This window comes from Adiantum capillus-veneris, chromosome 3 (assembly GCF_014529385.1).
Source record: "Adiantum capillus-veneris isolate H3 chromosome 3, ASM1452938v2, whole genome shotgun sequence".
Classification (NCBI taxonomy): Eukaryota; Viridiplantae; Streptophyta; class Polypodiopsida; order Polypodiales; family Pteridaceae; genus Adiantum; species Adiantum capillus-veneris.
The window spans coordinates 19,680,449-19,695,662 of record NC_140933.1 but is presented as its reverse complement, the minus strand read 5'-3'; positions in this window follow the sequence as shown (position 1 = coordinate 19,695,662).

Sequence of the window (15,214 nt, the reverse complement as noted above, 5' to 3'; positions counted from 1 at the left end):
GTGGATTTATTTTTGTGGGTTTTTTAGCTTGCTTTAGCAAGCACATATTCCTTGCCTTCTCTACATGTAGTTGTAGTGGGTAAGGTTCTCTGTTTTTGTCAATTTTGCATGTAGCAGAATGTAAATTAAATTTTGTTCATCTTTAAATTTCTTGCCATTCATTTTTCAAGATTCCTTCCAAGCTTTAAAGTACCCCAATTGGAGTTTTTCTCTTAAGGGTGTTGACTTGGTGTGAGGAGGGCCCATCCCCACTGCCTGGCCGCCCACTGGTGGACGTGAACTGCTACGGTAAATTGTATTGAAAACAAATTTTGCGTCCGAACGGGTCCCGATCGGCGGTCATGTAGCCAATTAAATCTCCGTTTGATCGGTGACCTACCTTGCTGTCTTCTCCTACCCCCACCTGCCCCAACTGCTCGGCCCAGTCTGCCTTTCCCTTGTTGCCCCCCTTCCCACCACCCATCACCAACCTTGCTTCCTCGGTCCTATAAGGCAGCGGTCACGTGGCCCAACCCGACTACCACATTCATCCTACCGCTTGCCAAAATCCAACAAAAGACAGAGGCCTATTGAGGAAGTTTTCATTGAACAAATTGAAGAAGAGAAGGACAACCTCTGAAATGCTCTTGTAAGCCATGATTTTTTTAAAAGGCTTCATCGAACCCTCAAAACCAAAGCAAGGGACACTCCTACATTGTGAAGAGGAGCTTCACAAAGGAAGAAATTCAACTCTCTCTCTCTCTCTCTCTCTCTCTCTCTCTCTCTCTCTCTCTCTCTCTCTCTCTCTCTCTCTCTCTCTCTCTCTCTCTCTCTCTCTAGCCCTAGCCCTGTGCTACCCATGTCCCCCCTTGGGCGAGGGCAGCCCTTGGGGAGGCGTTAGGAACTCAACCCTACCCCTTGCCTCAGCTCGACAGCGTGCGGGCACATCAGGCCTACATCGTACAACACAAACACCCCCGACCTCGTTCAGCTTACAACACACACACACCCGACCTCAGGTCGACAACCTGCGGGCGCCTCAGTTCGATAGCCTGACCTCGCGTCGTTCAGCACCCACAGGCCGCACAACTTCAACCCTACAGGAGCGATTGCACGCTAACAACAGTCTGTGGTTGGCTATCGAATCCACTGCAGAGCTCCGATTCCTACGCGACTGTGGAGCGACTGTGGTCGGCCACCACATCTGCTGAGTACCGAATCTGGAGCGACTGTGGTCGGCTACCACATCTGCTGCCCATCCCGGCTACCGAATCTACTGTAGAGTTCCGGTTCTTACGCGCCACTTGCTACTCAAGGGACTTTGGTAACCCGAAGGTTAACCTTGCATTTTTGGTGAGGTGAAACCCTAGGGACTGTTCACAAGGTCCCCGGTGGCCAACGTTAACAGTGTGTACAAGCTTGCATCCGCCGGACCATGTCTTCGCCTAGTACCCCAGCCCACAACCGCAAGAGCTTTCTTGCGATGGCAGATGGCCCAAGAAAAGACCCCTTTGCTTGCCAAGATACACGGATCACAATCCTAGAGGTGCAAATCCAAGAGTTAATCAAGGAGAACGAATCGCTTAAGCAACTCTTGCAGTTGCTTGAGGAAACAAAGGAAGCTGAGAGTCAAGATCTACTTGCAAAAGCCCAGAAGATTGAAGCCTCCCTCACCGAAACTGTTGTGGCATCACAAAAACAAATGCATGAGGTAACACACAAGCAGCTTGACACTCAAATACAAAAAGCACTACAAGAAAACCGAATGCAAGAGTCTCTTGGATTGAAGGTAAGGATTGGAGGGCTCAACTCCCCATGGTGCACCAAGGAAGACACACTCGAAGAATCCATCACCAAGCTCAATGATATTCTCCAACCAATTCACATTGAGCCTGATTCTATCTCTTGGATCAACGATACGAACAAACCAGTGCCACCTAAGCAATGTATTCTTACATTCAAGGACAAGGAAACGCGAATGAAGCTACTACAACAATCTCGCCTCCTTAAGGGAAGAACACTTTGGATTAGCGAGGAATTGACCCCAAATCAACTCAAGCTCAAGGCAAGTGAGCTCAAGAAGATGCACGAAGCTCGTAAACAAGGTAAATGGGCTGTCTATCGAGGCGGTAAATCCATCATCCAAGAATTTCGAACTCCTAAACCGACACCTCCATCTCCCGACCCCCCTTAGGATCTACAATTTCCTTTTTGTCTCTTTTTCCTTCCAATGGACCCTCAGTCCTTAAGTGATATGTACCCCTCTGAAAACCCCGTTTTGTAATGATCCCTTTTTTTTTCCAGGTCCCATGGGTCATATGTGACCTCCAAGGACGATAATGAATCTATCTCTCTCTCTCTCTCTCTCTCTCTCTCTCTCTCTCTCTCTCTCTCTCTCTCCAATTAAACTCTAAAATCATTGCAACCAAGCACAACAATTTACCAATAAAACTTTTTCAAGGGTTATTTGTGCTCATGTAAAGAGATAGACACTGGCTAGGAGAGTCTCCTAAGCTAATACCCCTCTATTAGCACAAATTGGGGAGAAGGGAATAGAAAAATTTAACGGGGAGGGATTTCACACATGGAAAATGAAATTAAGAGGATACCTTATGAAAAACTGTTTATGGTCTATCACCAGCACTGACTTAGAGAAACAAGCCTAACCCGATGGAGTGCACACTAGGTCAACTACACTCATAGCAAGTGCACAAGATTTGGCCAAAGATAAACAAGCATTAGGAATCATTTTCTCCTCCTTGCATGACAACTATGTGCATTTCATAGAAGAATGTAAGCATGCACATGATACCTGGCATGTCTTAGAAAGCAAATTTGGAGCTAGGGCCAAAAGAAGTAAAGTTAGTCTCAAAAGACAACTTTACAAGATTGCCATGATTGAAGGGGAGGACATTTCTAGCCTAGTAGATAGGCTTAAGAGCATTGTCACGCCGCTCACTTACATCCACGTTGAAGTACCAGAAGATGACAAAGTGGCCATACTATTAAGTGCACTTCCACCTTCTTATGACCACTAGTCACAATTCTTGAAGAAAAAGAACCGGCTCCACCTTTCCAAGATGTCATCAACTCAGTCCAAGCAGAAGAAAGAAAGAAAAAAGGTTCATTAACCTCACCAGGAGGGGCCTTTATCACAACATCCTCAAGGGGAAGATATTCGCCATCGACATCATCAACCAAAAGGAAGTGTTATGAATGTGGAAGAATGGGACACGTAGAGGACTACTACACAAAAAATCCTTGCAACAAATGTGGTAAGAAGGGACACCCTCCTTCTCGATGCTACTCAAATGGAGGTAGTAGCAGTGGAGAAAGCAGTAGTAGTAGAAGAAACAAGAGAAGCTACAAAGGCAAGAGACCTAACAAATGATCAACTCACATGGTAGAAGACAAAGAAGACAAAGGAGATACCAACCTTGTCTTTTATGAAGACGTACTTTGAAGATGCAGCCTATCTACTTGTAGGGGAAAACTTTTAATTTCCTATGTGGATATTATCATCCTGTGTGGATTTTGTAAACCTGTGTGGATATTACCATCCTATGTGGATACCGACTTATCCTCCTATGTGGATATTGCATCTTTAGTGCTTTGTCATAGTCCAAACCTCAAGGGGAGGATTGTAAAGTGTGATCTTTGTCTTAAAGTGTGAGCCAAGGAAAGAAGAGTGTAATTATCCCACATGCTATGGAGCAAAGGCTATAGAGCTACTTAAAGCTCATTTCATGAATGAATAAACACAACTCTATTTTGCACTACATGCTTGTCTATGGTGAGCTTGTGCTAAGCTAAGTCAATACTCAAGATTGTGTTTATGAGTCCATGCTAATTCTATCTTGGAACCTAATTCACTTGAGTGATAATCTTGCTTACATACACACACACACACACACACCCTATGTTTCTCTTTCATCCACCCTAGCTAGCACGATCCCATTCCTAACAAGAAAGAGAGAGAAGAGGAGAGGAGATAAGAAAGACATGAGCACTAGGTGCAATCTCCCCCCTTGCAAGAGTGAGCATTTTTCTCTTGCACGTATTTACTTATGGGTGGATGCATGAATAGGTGGTACACTAGCTATCCATTTTTGGGGGTGGTAGCAAGGGGGTGGGCTGGTTGGTAGCTAGGTGAGTAAACATTGAGAATCTTTTATAAGGTTTTATTTGAAAATTGTTCATCAAAAGGCTTGAGCAGCGAGCTGGATTTAAAAACTTTAAAAATTATCTTTTCAGTTTCAACTATGTGTGTGAAAGTAGTGCGGGGGGTCCACCTTACTCCACAATCATGATGCCTCCTGCTCGTCAGTAGCAGTTGTAGAGGGGGGGCAACTCAGGTGGCCAAGCAGCTCCTGCAGCTGAAGAAAAATCAGCCATAATTACTAGGAGGAAGAAGAGGGCCCATCATTCATCTCCCTCGCCTGATCCACCCTAGGACTCCCCTGCTGGAAAGAGGAAGAAGAAGGTCTTGACTCCTTCACCAAAGCCCTACACTCCTATAGCAAAGAAACATTAAAAAATGGCAGATGTTGTAACCCCCAACACTGAGGTAGTGTTGCTGGCTATCTCTGCACAATTTATTGTTGTAACTTGTTTCCAAGCTCAATGTAAGCTCTCTTAATCTTGCTTTGAAGCAAACCTAAGTTAGAGGCTAGATGTTTGTAGATGCATTCAAGCCCCATAAGCTAATGTGCATGCATTCAAGCTTGCATTGAAAACCTGTGTAGAGGCATGCATGCATGCATTCAAGCTTGCATTGAAAACTTGTGTAGAGGCATGCATGCATGCATGCATTCAAGCAGATATATTTGTGCACGTTGCATTTTTTACTGAACTTCAATTGGCTGGCTGCACATGCATTCATGTCTTGTGCATAGTTCGGACCATACTCGTATGGATTGCAAATCATAGTTCTATGAAGAAGCATGAATTAGTGATATTGTATCAATGTGGTAGCTACCACCTGCAACACTCATTTAATATAGGAAAAGTGCATCAGAGATCATCAAGATTGTAGCATTCAACATTTTACAAAAAACATAACAAGTTGGTAGTGACGGGAGCAAAGAGAACCCTGAACCCCGACGGCCTCTAAAACACCGGGGACCGAATGGCGCGCGTCGAGCCTGTCATGGTAAAGCAAACAGAGGGCACCACCTAGCTTCAACGGCTAGGACGCAAACAACACACCACCATAACAAAGTTTTCATCCAAGAGAGATGAATGCTTCGGAGTAATAATGAAAAGGAAAGGGAATGAGATCAAGTGAGAGAGAGAGAGAGAGAGAGAGAGAGAGAGAGTGAGGGAGGGGGTATAGCGTCTTAGTACTTAGGCATCACAGAAGGATGGCGAATCCGCACACCCTTCACACATACACAAGCTCACTCCAAAACACAAGACTAGGTGGTGATTCCGCACACCTCACATGGGCAAAACATTGCAAGAAAACATACTCACAAAACCTCAAGCTTTATTTAGAGAATTAGGCGATGAAATGGGGAGCATAGGGCAGGGGAATGAGAAGGGAGAGAGTGGTAGAGCACATGGCGGATAGGTGGGAGTTGATGGCGAAGACTCGCACGAGGATTATGGCCATCATCCTTCATTTAGTTGCCCTTCATCTTCCATAGCCAAGGGTGTAGAGGTCATGCTCAAGACAAGCATGGTGATTGCGGTGATGGTGATGGTGTGGGTGTGTGTGTGTGCACTAGGCACACACAGTGCATAGTGTGTTCTTTGGTGATGTTCTGTGTTTTTGTGTGATGATGACCCCTCTTTATATAGGGGAGGAGGGGGGGGGAGAAATTCTAGAATTTAGAAATGAAGAAATCATTATCTACATAGGCCATGTGACTGTGGGCCCCACTTGTCTGGCTGTGTGTATATGTGCCAGAACAGCAGTCTCATGAGAGAGAGACTAAGAGAGAGAGATGGGTTGATGAAAAAAAGTGAGAGGTGACATGGAGAATAAAGTAATTACAAGAGGGGAGTGTGTTCAGAGGTGAATCTGTGTGCAGATGTGTGTGAACACAAGAAAAATCAGGTAACCACCGGGTGGGGATGGGTCTGTGGGCACCTTTTTCAGTGAAACTGAGTGTGTGTGAGTGTGGGGGAGGTTATTTAGCTACAAGACAAGAGACATGGCACCCTTTAGAGAGAGGGGGGGGGTATTTGGGTCATGGGATATGATAGGAGAGAGAAAGAGGGGGTGGGGTATACTATTTTGGAAGATAGGGTAAGTTGCATGTGAGTTAGGGTGCATTATTGGTGAGTTATAATGCATTATTGGTGAGATGTGGGGTAGCTTGAGGGGAGAGAGAAAGGAGAAAGGACAAGGGGAAGAGAGAGGGGGTTGACCTTTTGAGTGGAGGAGAGGAAAAGGGACACACGACGGGGCAACAGTGAAGAAAAAGGAGGCAAGGTGGGGATGGGCTACCCCGCAGGCATGAGGTGGCCTATTTTACCTTTCTTATATATTTACATAATCATACTTTATTTTTTTCTTACTTTTTCCAATTCCTTTTATCACTCCCTCCCTAAGAGGGGGTTTTCATGGGGTGGGGACGAGAGAAGAGGGGTATGGGAGCTTGGCTTGTGAAAAGCCCCCATCATTAGCCCTCCCCTTTTGGCTAGAGGCATTCATGTCTCTAGCTCATCTGTTTCATCATTATCGTCGGAGGTGGCGGCTGATGGTGTGTCCTCATCTGGAATGTCAATTGGTGGAGCCTGGTCAAATTGAAGAAAATAAGGTTTAAGTCGCCAACCATTTACCCTGGTTTTATGAAGTTTTCCATCAGCCTCCATAAGCTGGTAGCTTCCATTGGCATACTTTTTCCTGACGATGAAAGGACCTTCCCATCGGAGTAGGAATTTCTTATCCTTGCGCGTGTCGAAGCGATTGTCGTAGCGGAGCACCAACATTCCTTTCTTCAATTCTTTTTTCCGGAGATGCTCGTTAAAGCTAAGCCGTCTATGCTCTGCTTGTGCTGCATAATAATTTATTGCTTCTTCTCTGTCCAGCTGCAGTCTTTCCAAGTTGATGATGTGGTCTCTCAAATGCATGTTGGGCTGTTGAAGCTGGCTTGCCATTACTCTGAGACTTTGTAGTTGCACTTCAATGGGCAAGATTGCTTCCTTACCAAATACTAGATGATATGGTGTGAATCCCAAGGATGTACGAAATGAAGTTCTGTAGGCCCATAAAGTTGGTAGTAGATACTTATCCCAATCTCCAGGATGATTGTTTACCTGCTTGGTAATAATTTTAGAAACCATTCCATTTACCTTTTCAACTAGGCCATTACATTGAGGGTAATATGGTAAAGAGTGCCTCCTTGTAATGCCCAGTTTCTGCATTAATTCTCCTACCAAGTCTGCTCTGAAACCTGGCCCTCTATCAGAGATGATCTCTAAAGGTGTGCCAAACCTACAGCATATGTGCTCGTAGATAAATTTAGCTACCTCTACCGCTGTGATTCTAGTGGTGGTTGTAACCTCTGCCCATCTAGTCATGTAGTCGACCCCCATGATAATGTAGAATTTTCCTGAGTTGGCCCTAGGTAATGTCCCAATGGCATCGATACCCCATTTTTCAAATGGGCCATATGAGAGAATAGGTGTCTGTGGTTCAGGCATAAGTGACCTAGTGCCGGCCTTTTGACACAACTTACATGTTTTGCACCAATGGTGTACATCACGGTTGAGGCTAGGCCATATGAAGCCTGCCTGCAAGATTTTCCTACTTGTTATGTCTAGGGCAAAGTGACCACCACAAACCGCGTCGTGACAGCTAGCAATTACTCCCGTGATTTCTTGAGAGAGAGGGACCTTCCTGAGTATTTGGTCCTTACCCTTATAGTACAAACCGTCATTGATGAGTCGATACCTTGTGGCCTTCCGCGTCAGCCATTGCTTCTGTCCCTTTGTTAAATCTGATGGGCATTCCCCTGTTTCCAAAAAATGCATGATGTCAGGCAAGGCATCACTTCCTTGAAATAGAGGGAGCTTTAGTTTTATTGCTCCAACCACCACTTCCTGTAGTCTTTCACTTGCTAGGGCATCTGCTTCTTGGTTTTGAGCCCTTGGGATATGGTGTATTTGAACTTATTCAAACTTACCCAACAAGGTTTTTACACCACTTAAGTGAGTCCTTAAACTAGGATTCTTGCATGTCCATGCTCCATTTACTTTCCTTACCAGAAGTAGAGCATCCCCAAATACATTAAGGTGTTGTACACCTTGCGAGACGCACCATTGTAGACCCTTGGTTAGTGCTGCATACTCAGCTTCATTGTTAGAATGTGAATCTAACAATTGGCCCAACGAAAATACCTTTGTCCCTTTGTCATCAAAGACCACTATGCCTGCAACTGCTTTGTCCGACGCTCGCTTGTAGGCTCCATCAAAGTAGAGAGAGTATGCTCCTTCTACCATCGGTGGTACTGGAGGTAATCGTACTTCTCCTTCCTTAGATTGCTTCTCCTTCCTTTCAAAGACTTGGTAGGTCATGAGTCCCCCCAAACTTGCCCTTGTCGTGCTTTCTACCTGTACCGTGTAGTCAAACTCTTGCAGACGAACTAGCCATTTAGTAATGCTAGCAGACACATCCATGTGTTGTACAACATAGGGAAATATTTCATCCATGGTTAGAATCACAAATTGCTTAGGCAGCAAAAATGACCTAAACTTTGTAGTTGCAAATCTAAGAGCTAGGACTAAGTGTTCCACATGGGTGAAACCTTTCTCTCCTGCTGTCATCATTCGACTCGAGAAGTAGATTGGCCTCATGAAAGATGTCGTCGTATCCTTTTGGAGTGGCACAGCCCCCAATGAGTCATCACCAACACTTGAGGTGACATAGAATTTTTCATCCCACTTAGGTGGTGAGATAGTTGGCAGAGTGGCTAAGACCTCCTTTACCTTGTTGTAGTGATGTTCACTTTCCTCGTCCCAAGTGAAAGTTGATCTTTGAGTGAGTTGTTGTAGTGGTAGAACAAGTTGTGATAGTAGATGTATGAATCTACTTAAGTACCTCACCTTCTGTAGAAAAGAGACTAGTTGACGTGCGGTCGTTGGTGAAGGTAGGGCTATGAGTGCGGACACCTTACTTGGGTCGGCGTTGATACCTCTTGCTGAAATTTCATGGCCTAGTAGAATGACTTTACTCTCCCCAATGTGGCATTTATCCACATTTAATTGCCCACCTAGGCTTTGCAACCTAGCCAAACCTTCAGTTACCTTTTCTAAATGTGAAATACGGGAGCTATATATACAAAAATCATCAATGAACACTCTTATGGATGTTCCAAAGAACAGTTGAAAAACATATGTGACATATCTTTGGAATGTGGCAGGTGCATTTGTGAGACCAAATGGCGTAACCCTGTATGAAAAACAACCCCATGGCGTGATAAAAGTGGTTTTTAGCTGATCTTCCAAGGCTATGCGTATTTGAAAGTATCCTGAATAACCATCACAGACGGTATAGCATTCAAAACCCGCTACTTCATTCAGAATTTCATCCAAGAAAGGGAGAGGAAAGTGGTCTCTCTTTGTAGTGGTTTGTATTCAACACAGACCCTCCACTTACCATTCTTTTTAGGCGTCACCACTACGGGTGACACCCATTCTGAGTTTTCTACAGGATAGATGAATCCCGCCTCCAGCAGTTTCCTTATCTCGGCCAAGAGTGCCTTTTCTTGTATGACCCCCAGTCGTCGTAGCTTTTGCACAACTGGTTTTATCCCTTCCTTCAGTTTAATATGATGTTCCACCACTGTAATGCCTGTGATTCTTTCATAGTTGTCAATGAACAGGTTAGGAAATCCCATCAACATTTGCAAAAAACTATCTTTCTCCTCAAGTGTTAATTCCGTAGACAACATACCCTTCAACCTACTTCCTCCTAGGCCAGGTGATTTTCTCTCCTCTTCATTGGGTTTCCCTTTTGGTGATGGATCACCAGTTGTGCTTACCCTTTGTGGATCCTTCATAATGATACCCATCACATCAATGAAACTGTCACTTTCGTCGGTGGATGTGGTCTCCTCCTCAGAACTGGAAGATTCGCTAGTGGTTTCAACTGCCGATGTTTCCAGATTCATTTGCTTCTGCTTGCCAATCCTCATCATCATAGTAGATTGTCTCCCCTTTCTTACCGGTCATGCATAGAAGGCCAGTACCCCAGTCTTGTTTTGCCTTCATGGCCATCAACCATGGCCTTCCCAAAATTAGTGGATAGCCCTCCCCCTTAGTAGGCATTACAAAAACATCTACCTCTACCTCAGTGTTGAAAGCTTTGATTTTCACGGCACTTACCACACCCACACACTTTACTTTTGCGTTGTTTGCCATCTTTGCCTTGCATGGAGAAGGCCTGTCAACCTCGAGCCCTAATCAAAGCATCATAGCTTCGCTCATTACACAGATTTGTGCACCTCCATCAATGTAGGTGTTTCCAACCCTCTTTCCTTTTATGTTTACGTCGACAATTGGAAGGATGTCATCCATGTTGCATCCCGAAATTGCTCCGGCTACCTTTGTTCTGGAGCGTCTTGTACTTACCATTTTAGACCATTTTCGCCTTACTTTTGGTGCAAGATGTAGCAGTTGTGGCCATGTAATCTTCGGTCCTTGCTCTGCCACATCCAATGTTAGATCATAGGGCTTAGAAATTTCCCCTAGCTGGAAGTCGGTGATGCCCAATTTCCGTCGTGGCCTGGATGGCCTCTTGCTAGTTTCTCCTCTCATGCTTCTCTCATCATCTAATTGTGTAGCTTTCTCCCGCCTAGCTCTTTTCACAGTCATGGCTTCAAGTGGTTCTTAAAAGGTTACCTTCTCCTTACCCTTGTCCCTCTCCTTTGCTCTGGGTGGATCCACTACTACGGCTTTTCCTTTCTCTTCTAGCCTTATGATGTTTACAGGGCGATCAGGTGGTGGGGCTGGTGGAAGAGGTGGGATGGATGCTTGTAGTGGTGTCTGGGGTGGACGTAGAATTTGTGTTGGTGGGGGTGGTGCTCGGGGTGGGGGTGTTCTTTCTCTAGGGGGTGACAATTGGTTTCTCCTACCTCCTCTATTATAGTTTTGTCGTGGTTTGGGACAGTAGTACATACCGTGACCATCTTCTCCGCAGTTGTAGCAATGATACTCCCTGTTTTGTCGTCGCGCTCTTCCAGGGTCTTGATCTCTTTCTTGACTCCTCCCTTGTTGTATTAAGTGGACAGACAAATTCTGCAGTTGGTCAGTAATATGGGCCAACATATCTTGTTGGTCATCTCTTACCCCAAGAGCCGGTGGTGGTGGTATGGTGGTTGTCATAGTTGCTGGTCGACGTGATGTTCCTGCTTCTGTTGACTCGGTTTCTTTGGCTTTCATTCGCAGCTTCTTGTCCTTAAGGCGAGCAATCTCAACGGCTAACTCGTACGTAGCCGGGAATCTACCTTTCACCTTCTCCTTGAGAAGCGGCCATAAGCCATGCGTGAACCGATCTTTTTTTAGGAAATCGGGTGCGGCTTCCTCCCTTGCCAGTGACTCAACCCACCGTTCCCACAAATCCACAAATTTGGACTCATAGGTGGCATATTCTAAAAGACCCTCCTGCTTCAAGTCCCTCAACTTGTCCCACAACTTTTCTGAAGTGGTACCTCCCCCAAAGCGCCTCTTAAAAGCGGTTTTTAAGGGTTCCCAGTCATCCTTGGTTGCTTGTGGAAGTGCATTGTACCATGATCTAGCTTCTAGCTTCATGAGATGCTTAAAGATTCTAACCCGGGACTCATCCGTATCTTTGTTGCTCACTACACATGCTACTTCAAAGTCATCTGGGAAGTCTGTTACCAGATCCTCCCCCTTCTTTCCTTTAAATGTTGGAAATGCTACACTTGCCATGATTACTAAGAGAGAGCTAGAAAGACACACTGCTTAACTTGCAAAAGTTTTTTTCTTCTTTACAAGGAGGCGTGTATACCCTCTTATACTAGGACATAGATTAAAACTTCAAACGGTACATTGCCTTGTACCAAAGGTAAGACAAATGGTTGATCTGATGCCAGAACCTCAAAAAATCGCTCCCCACCCAGCATGGTGTCAATGACGTGTTGGTAGTGAGCCTTCAAATCCAGTATTACCTTGATTGAGCGTACACGTGTTGGTATGTGTGATCTGTCTTGAGGTAGGTTGTACTGATTCATGTGAAGCTTAGAGGTGCTTAGTCACTGTCCAAGCTTGTGGGAGAGGGTGGTGTTCTTTCCTGAAACAAACTCAGTAGATCCCTAGTTTCTCTAGTGAGAGTGTGAGCCAATGATTCCGTTATCTGTGCTGCAGCATCAGGTGCGACTTGAAAACTGACTATGATAATTACCTCGGTGACTTGAGTTACCCGATTCTCAAAGTAGAATAGTGTTGATTCTCTATTGTGTAGAGCTCCTTCCATTTTGTTGTTGTGGGTTGGTTGTAGGTTGCGGACATGGTTTCGACCTTCTCCTTCTTCTTATTGGCACTTGGCCTATGTATATCCATTGGGTTTGGCGTGTTGGTTGACTCTCCCACTGCAAATCGATTACCGTTACGCCTGGCACTCGAGCTTCGATGGAGATGCGGAGTTCGTCTAGTTGTGCTTGGAGCTCTTCTTCTTCTGTCGTCCAATTAGCAAATCGTGCTAGCCATTCATACATTCACAATAGTTTAGGGATTTCAGTCTTGTAAACTGAAGGATTTCATGAAAAGATCCTCAGTGGGGGCACCAAATGACGGGAGCAAAGCGAACCCCGAACCCCCGACGGCCTCTAAAACACCGGGGACCGAATGGTGCGCCTCGAGCCTGTCATGGTAAAGCAAACAGGGGGCACCACCTAGCTTCAGCGGCTAGGATGCAAACAACACACCACCATAACAAAGTTTTCATCCAAGAGAGATGGATGCTTGGGAGTAATAATGAAAAGGAAAGGGAATGAGATCAAGTGAGAGAGAGAGAGAGAGAGAGAGAGAGAGAGAGTGACGGAGGGGGTATAGCGGCTTAGTACTTAGGCATCACAAAAGGATGGCGAATCCGCACACCCTTCACACATACACAAGCTCACTCCAAAACACAAGACTAGGTGGCGATTCCGCACACCTCACATGGGCAAAACATTGCAAGAAAACATACTCACAAAACCTCAAGCTTTATTTAGAGAATTAGGCGATGAAATGGGCAGCATAGGGTAGGGGAATGAGAAGGGAGAGAGTGGTAGAGCACATGGCGGATAGGTGGGAGTTGATGGCGAAGACTCGCACGAGGATTATGGCCATCATCGTTCATTTAGTTGCCCTTCATCTTCCATAGCCAAGGGTGTAGAGGTCATGCTCAAGACAAGCATGGTGATTGCGGTGATGGTGATGGTGTGGGTGTGTGTGTGTGCACTAGGCACACACAGTGCATAGTGTGTTCTTTGGTGATGTTCTGTGTTTTTGTGTGATGGTGACCCCTCTTTATATAGGGGAAGGGGGGGGGGGGGGAGAAATTCTAGAATTTAGAAATGAAGAAATCATTATCTACATAGGCCATGTGACTGTGGGCCCCACTTGTCTGGCTGTGTGTATATGTGCTAGAACAGCAGTCTCATGAGAGAGAGACTAAGAGAGAGAGATGGGTTGATGAAAAAAAGTGAGAGGTGACATGGAGAATAAAGTAATTACAAGAGGGAAGTGTGTTCAGAGGTGAATCTGTGTGCAGATGTGTGTGAACACAAGAAAAATCAGGTAACCACCGGGTGGGGATGGGTCTGTGGGCACCTTTTCAGTGAAACTGAGTGTGTGTGAGTGTGGGGGAGGTTATTTAGCTACAAGACAAGAGACATGGCACCCTTTAGAGAGAGGGGGGGGTATTTGGGTCATGGGATATGATAGGAGAGAGAAAGTGGGGGTGGGGTATACTATTTTGGAAGATGGGGTAAGTTGCATGTGAGTTAGGGTGCATTATTGGTGAGTTATAATGCATTATTGGTGAGATGTGGGGTAGCTTGAGGGGAGAGAGAAAGGAGAAAGGACAAGGGGAAGAGAGAGGGGGTTGACCTTTTGAGTGGAGGAGAGGAAAAGGGACACACGGCTGGGCAACAGTGAATAAAAAGGAGGCAAGGTGGGGATGGGCTACCCCGCAGGCATGAGGTGGCCTATTTTACCTTTCTTATATATTTACATAATCATACTTTATTTTTTTCTTACTTTTTCCAATGCCTTTTATCACTCCCTCCCTAAGAGGGGGTTTTCATCGGGTGGGGACGAGAGAAGAGGGGTATGGGAGCTTGGCTTGTGAAAAGCCCCCATCAGTAGCATTATGTTAGCCAACTACTACCAATCAAAAAGTTCATTTAGAAAAGAAATACCAAGGTGGTAGTTACATGGTAGCTATCTGTTTGGGACACAGGTAGTTGTACCACACCTATTCATGCACATGCCCAGCCTGCTTCTGCTCCTGTTCAATGCAACAATTGATGTTTAATGTGAAAAATTTTGTAAAATTGTGATATTATAAATGATCACCATGCATAAGTTATCTAAGTTTTCAATAAATTTATGGCCGTGTATGTTTCAAGCTTAAGTGTTGAACCATACTCCAATCATACTTCCATACCCGTATGTGTTTGCCGCATGGAAACAACTATGGTCTTATGTTTTTCCTTGTATTTTACAGAGAAAAGGCCATTGCTACACTCCATATGTGCAATTTGAAAGGAAGATAGTTTTTTGCATGACAAAGCGTCAAGCACATGAAGTATACGACCTCCCCAACTCTGGAGTGGATGCTCAACCACTGAGGTAGACTTCACCAACAAAGATTGGTTGAAATGCTTTAAGGAGGTGCCGAAGAGGGGCATCAAAGTAAAATGTAGAGATGTGAAGCCACAGCTCTGGAACAGGTTTTATGTATTGTTCACATCCGTGTATCAAGAACCTCCTGGCAATTATGGTGTGGAGGTGACTAAAGGATTTGCTAGAGGCTTTCTATATGAGCAGTTAAAGGGACAAGTTGACTGGGCCTTGTTTTCAAAAAGTATTGTCACAAGCATGGATCCAGGAAAATTACATGCAAAGAAGCAGCGATGGGCAGCTTTCCATTCCTCCTTTGCCCCTAACTGTTCGTGGTGAATGACGAGGACTCCAGATCATTTGGAGGCACCCCAGGAAACTCCGATCGATACAGTGGATGATGTGAAAAAAAAGAATTTATTTGGTCCACCGTCTC